A 6,000-nucleotide genomic window follows, 5' to 3' on the forward strand; every position below is an offset into this window, starting at 1 on the left:
TGACTGGAGGAACCCAGGCATCGCCCCAGGATGGCTGTCGGCCTCTCAGCAGAGACCTGTGATTAACACATGCAAGCAGGCGTGCATGCACACAAATAGTTGAAGAATGAGGGAAGAAGGCAGGATGAATGAACTGGGAGGAGGTATAGGGTCCAGGACTCGGGAGAGGAAAGGAGAAAAGAAGTATAATGGACCTCCAGGAGCTGGAGCCCCATCTCTTCAGCGCTACACCCTGCAATTGTGGCTCCTGTCTGGGGTTCATATGGCCCTCTGTGCTCCAAAAACATCCATCAGACAGATATTACTGCAATCCAGAGGTGATACATTAGCCTGGGTGCCAGGGGGACAGTGTGTGTGCTGCTGATGGATTTCTCTGGGGCTCTCTGCCACTGTCACATGGGCCTTTCCAAAAAAGAACTGCTGCTGCTCAGCTCTGAGTTTGAATTTATTCCACAGCAATAGCCTTTGTATTTTATACTTAATCATACAACCCAGAGGATGGAGACACATTTACACCAAAGAAAGTACCACTAAGTTCTACACTTATGAAAGCAATACATTACTTAAGCACTTATGCTGGCCAAAGAGGAGAGATGAAGCTACTTTAGAGTGTTGCTGGGTGTGTTTATAAGACTATATTAGTGTCTCACCGCCACTTTGATAGAGTTTGCACCGTCAATTTGCACAAAGCCTCTATCTTTGCTTACATAAATCCCACCTCAGGGTTATTATGAATCTGATTTATTTGCTCCGCTTATGTTTATTATTGTGTTTTATAGTTTATATTCCTGTGTTAAATGCCATCAATAGGACTGAGGAGCATGTGTGTCTCATCCCACAGAGGATGAAAATGGTTTATGGAGCAGTGAGAGCCAATAAACAGGCGGACACTCTCTTTCAGATGTGCATCTTTGATGTTTTATGCATGATGAATTCAATAGTTTAGCGGAGGTACAAGGCCAAATGATGAGCGCTGACAGGACTTCCCGTAGGCTGCTTGAGACCTAGGATATTGAGCTGTGTGTTTGAATAGAGATCCTGTCGTTAGTTTATTTCTCTGGCTTTTATGTTCGGTTGCTAAATAGGGAGGGCGAAGGAATGAACAAGATAGGTCGTAAATGTTCGGAAGGGAAAGGAGAGTTGATCTACTCAACATGTTGTGTTCAGTTGTGGTTTGGTCATCTTGACCAATGAGATGATGCAGAGAGGGGATCTCAAATGGGACCATTGAATTTCATTACGAAAGCACACTAGAAATGTTAAGTCATGGTATTTTATATTAATTGATACCTGCAGTATCATACATATTGACTCTTCAATATGCATAATTCTGCCTTTTTCTGTTGACATTTCTGCCTCTTTATAGAACTTGAACTGCATGAGTAATTAATCAAACTCAGACTGTGAAATTATTATGCTCAAAGCATCAATATAGAAAATAAAAGAAATCAAATCTTTTTACTCATACAAAGCAAACCGAATAGACACTATGAATGAACAGCAGTTGACAATAGACTTAAGTTTAATTCTGCTCTTACATTTGCATAAAATGTACAAATCATAGACATCCACACAAAAATTGACAACCATTCACTGACAAGTTGACAAGGCTAGTCGTTATTCTTCAACACGTTTTACATTTTCAAGCACTTTCACAATGTTGTCTAAATGGAAATGATTTAGTAAAGTAGACAATGCATAATTTTTTATATGCTAAAAAATGTGTCAGCCTGGGCTTAGTTTATAATCAAATTACGTATCAGATGTGTAATAAGATGATGGTTCAGCATTGTTTACATAAGGAAGTGTGTCTACCTTGATCATTGCAACAGTTTAATGATAAATAAGTAATAAATGCAAACATCAGTGCAACTGGACTCTAATCACCTTTTCTGTTAAGTTGCTTCCGATCAAGTCTTTCTTTATGTGTTACCTGCTTTTTGAGTTTCAAGACCAGGTGAAGGGACGGGCTTCATCACAATTCACAGATTTGACGGAGTTTGTGTGCCAGGTGGAAATGAGAGAATGTGCAGATCTTCCTGTGTTTCCATCCCAGCGTCTGTCTGCTGTGAGTGAGTCTTTGATAGCTGCTGCACCGCGAGACAGACAGGCCTGTGCCAAGACGATGGCATCAAAAAGTCAACGATTGACAGCTACTGACAGCCATCTTCCTCCTAAACACTCTTCAGGTCCCCTGTGTTTCCTTCTTGCCTCTTTCCTCCCCCTCCTCTCTATCTGTTTTTTCCCCCTCCATATCTGTCAGGGGAAATTGAGGAGAGTCAGACATAAAGAGAGGGATGTCGTAAACTGGCACCTGTCATCGTGTTTTGTTTTGGTCAGGGCGCAACGAACATTCGTAAAGTTTTAAAAGACATTTGGAAGGATTTAATACTTTCACAGCTACGATTTAAATCTCCAGGTGGATTGCCCTGTACACTGTTTTTTTTTTTTTTAACAATTTTGAGCTAAAATCTTTTAGGATTAGTAGCGACAAGAAGGAGCAAAGCAGCAAAAGCTTACAGTTTTTTAAGCAAGGGCAATTAATCACAAATTAATATTTGACCCTAATGAGGCTAAATATGCTAAGAGAAAGTATTCACCAGGGATACTCATCCTTCTTAGTTTTATTCTAAAGACCTGTCACATCAATGTGAAATGCTGTCACCCAGACCCAAACGTCTGACATGAAACACAAAGAACCTGTGATCTTTGCCAGGCAAACATGCACACGCGTGCGCACGCCAGCGAGCCGGCACCTAAACAAACGCTCGCGTGCGTGGAGACACACAGATAAGCATACATGCACCTGAATTTCTCAGGTCGCAGCTGTGTTTCGTCAGCCTGTGTTTCCTCACCGTGTTCAACCTGTGGAGCCATTATCTCCTGACACACTTATTCCGCTCTAAATGATTTCTCTTCATCTAGTGCGAGACACCTAATCAAAATTGAAAGAAGGGAGCCTAATGCCATTCAGAGATCCCACTGCTTTCAACTGCATTTACTGTCATTATGAAAATGAATGGCGGCAGCTGAAAGCTCACATGTTCTTTTGCATCGTGACGGAGTGTCTCTTAATGCGTCTTGTGATCTCTGCTGTTGCTGCCTTTGACTGAAGGCCTTGGTCGGGGACTTGACTAATCACATTATACATCTGACTCATTACCTATGGCTTCCCCATTGCCTGTGCCGCGGGTGTTGCACATCGAGATCATTAGAGCGCACTGAAAAGAGCACAGAGGAAGGAAAAGTAAAACTTTCACCTACAACTCAAAGCTGGTGGCTTCCTTGCGACAGAACATTAGCTCAGGGGAGTGTCGAAAGACAGGGTTTGTGAAGTATGTCTGTGGACAGACAGAGAGGAGAAGAGAGGGCGGGCTTTCAACTGTGGTAACATTGCAGATCTTCTCAAATGTTGCCTACTCATTTTTATTTTATTGCAAACAACCACAGCAACAAACAAGTCAGAGTAGCTGCTGTTAGAGGAGTGATTTGACTTGTTTTGAGCTATTTACTATAATTATCTTTAAGCTACTTCCTCGTGTGTTAACTAAGAAAAACAATATAGGCTTCAATATAAGCTCTATGTGACACATAATTAGATTTTGGAGTAAAGGTGTTGATGTTCCTCGGCACAAGCTGTCTTTGGGCTGTCGCTGCTGAAGTCACTCCTGCACTGTGGAAATTTATTTATTGAAAGCACCTATCACCAGTTGCATTTTTCAAACCTATTCTCCACATTGTGCGCCATGGTGACGATTGGTTGACATCTCCATCTCGTTCCTAATCCTCAGCTCTCTGCTGTGTGTGTTTGCCTAAGTTTTATATGTGTGTACAGAGGCTATAATTACCTCTTTTTGACACGTGGCTGCAAAAAGAGAGAGATTTTTTAGGAATCCGTTGCCAAAAACTGAAAGTTCCCCAGGCTTAATTTGTCAATTATTAAATTATAATTATATTTTCTTTAAAGCCATTAGTTATTGAGGCTTAAACAATCATTTTATGTAAGGCTGATAACTTCTCTGTTCTTTGCACAAAGGCAGAGAGAAAAAAAAAAATCATTAAAATCTCAATTATGTGTCCAAATTCTTTTTCCCCAATTTAGCTAACACAGAGCGGAGATGATTCATGGCAGATGAAGGCGTGATTTATAATTAGATTAAGGCTTAATGGAGTAGGATTTATTAATGATGAAGACACATACACAGACTTTTCCTCCACACTTGTTACAACTTCAATTGGCAAATTGCTCACTCATCTGTAGTTGGCTGCTGGGTCCATTCACTAAGTTGCGGTAACAAATTCTTACAAGGAATTATGCGCAGGCACGAACAGGCCAGCCTGTAAGTGATGGCCACAATATGCATTTGCCTTTAAAACTTATAGGGGGAGTTTAATTTATTGGGGATGTCACATGGCGGGAATGAGTAATTATTCCCCACACCCCTGTGGACCCCAGTGGTTAATGCATTCAGGGCCCCTGGGGGTGGGGAGCAGGACACCCTCACTGCCGCTCTGATCACTGACCATGCTGGATGGCTCATGACTCAATAATATGCATCTGAAAATCATTCTCCGAGGGTACGTATTTTAATTTTTCCTTTTAACCTCGTCCCTGGTTCTGAATTTCTAGATTTTGACCGACATTAAGATAAAGGCGACATTTTTCTTTGACACATCTTTTAAAAGATTTCTACAATGATCGCCAAGCGGCTTCACAAGAGGAGATAATACAAGTGGCAAAAGTGGACGCATTTTTGGGGGGGAAGCATAGAATAAGAAGCAATCATTGAAGTCTGTACCAGAAAACAATTGAGTTCATTTCTTGAGAAGTTCATTGCGCTGGGAATCAGAATTCTGGAAACCAATATTGTTGTGCCAATCTTACACGATGGTATCAAAGTTGTTGGGAATCAGAACTCACGTTGACGTTGGGCTTATGTTAACTGTAATGAATGATTTATTATTACTCAAATTATTCATAAAACTAAATATTCTTTTGTTTGATCTGGACATCACCCAGAATATCTCAAATCATAAGCGAAACTCAGTCAGGGAGAGTCAGAGAGAATAGATTGGCAGAAAGAAAGCCAATGAATTCCAGCAGCGCTGAATTCAGTTGTTCTGGAATCAAACAATCTCTAACTCATCGCAGATGACTCAATTTGTGTCGATCATCAATGTGATCAAAGCAATATCCAAAAATCCAAAAATTGATGGAAGATGAAAAGTAAAAATTTGTTCTCTTCAGGCAGGTATGAATGTTGACTGGCCTCCCAGCTAGAGGTTCTCAGCAGAACCTCCTGTACGTGGGTTGGAAAAACAGTTGAAAGTATCCTTCTTGTCGAGGTGTGGGGAGGAAGCCACAGCAGGGTTCTGCAGGTAGATGCGCCAAGAAACATTCCCTGTCTCTATATGTTCCCATAGAGATGGGACAACAATTGTTTTGTTTGCTTCCTGTTTGTAGTATTAATAAATATTAAAAATCTCTGGTGGCAAAACGCCCTAGTGAAATTACAAAAAGAACACAGTGTACAATTTGGAGGTAAAAAAACCTACAAAAAAACCCAAAACACAAATAAAACAGAAACTTGTCTTTGTCCCTCTTTACGCTTTTCTATTTTTTGAAGAAATGGTCATTTCATGCATTTCTACATCCACGCTGACAATACTTTTCTTTCTTACGAAGAAGCAAAATGAATGATTGTAGGTTGAGCAATGAAAGTATTAATCAGAGAAGCAGCTAAGAACCACATGTAACTGTGGAGGAACCACAGAGATCCACAAATCTCTGGGAGAATCTGTTCATTTGACATTGTTTACTCTGAAAAATTTGGTATTTCCAGAATAGCAGAAAAACAAAGGCCATTTTTGAAAGACATCAAATAGATATACCATTTGCAGTTTACAAGAAATTTAAGTGGAGCAGCAAACACGTGGAAGACAGTGCTCTGATCAGTTCCGTCTGACATCGTGGAACACAATCATGTCATATCATCCTGA

Source organism: Xiphophorus couchianus, chromosome 22 (assembly GCF_001444195.1).
Source record: "Xiphophorus couchianus chromosome 22, X_couchianus-1.0, whole genome shotgun sequence".
Classification (NCBI taxonomy): Eukaryota; Metazoa; Chordata; class Actinopteri; order Cyprinodontiformes; family Poeciliidae; genus Xiphophorus; species Xiphophorus couchianus.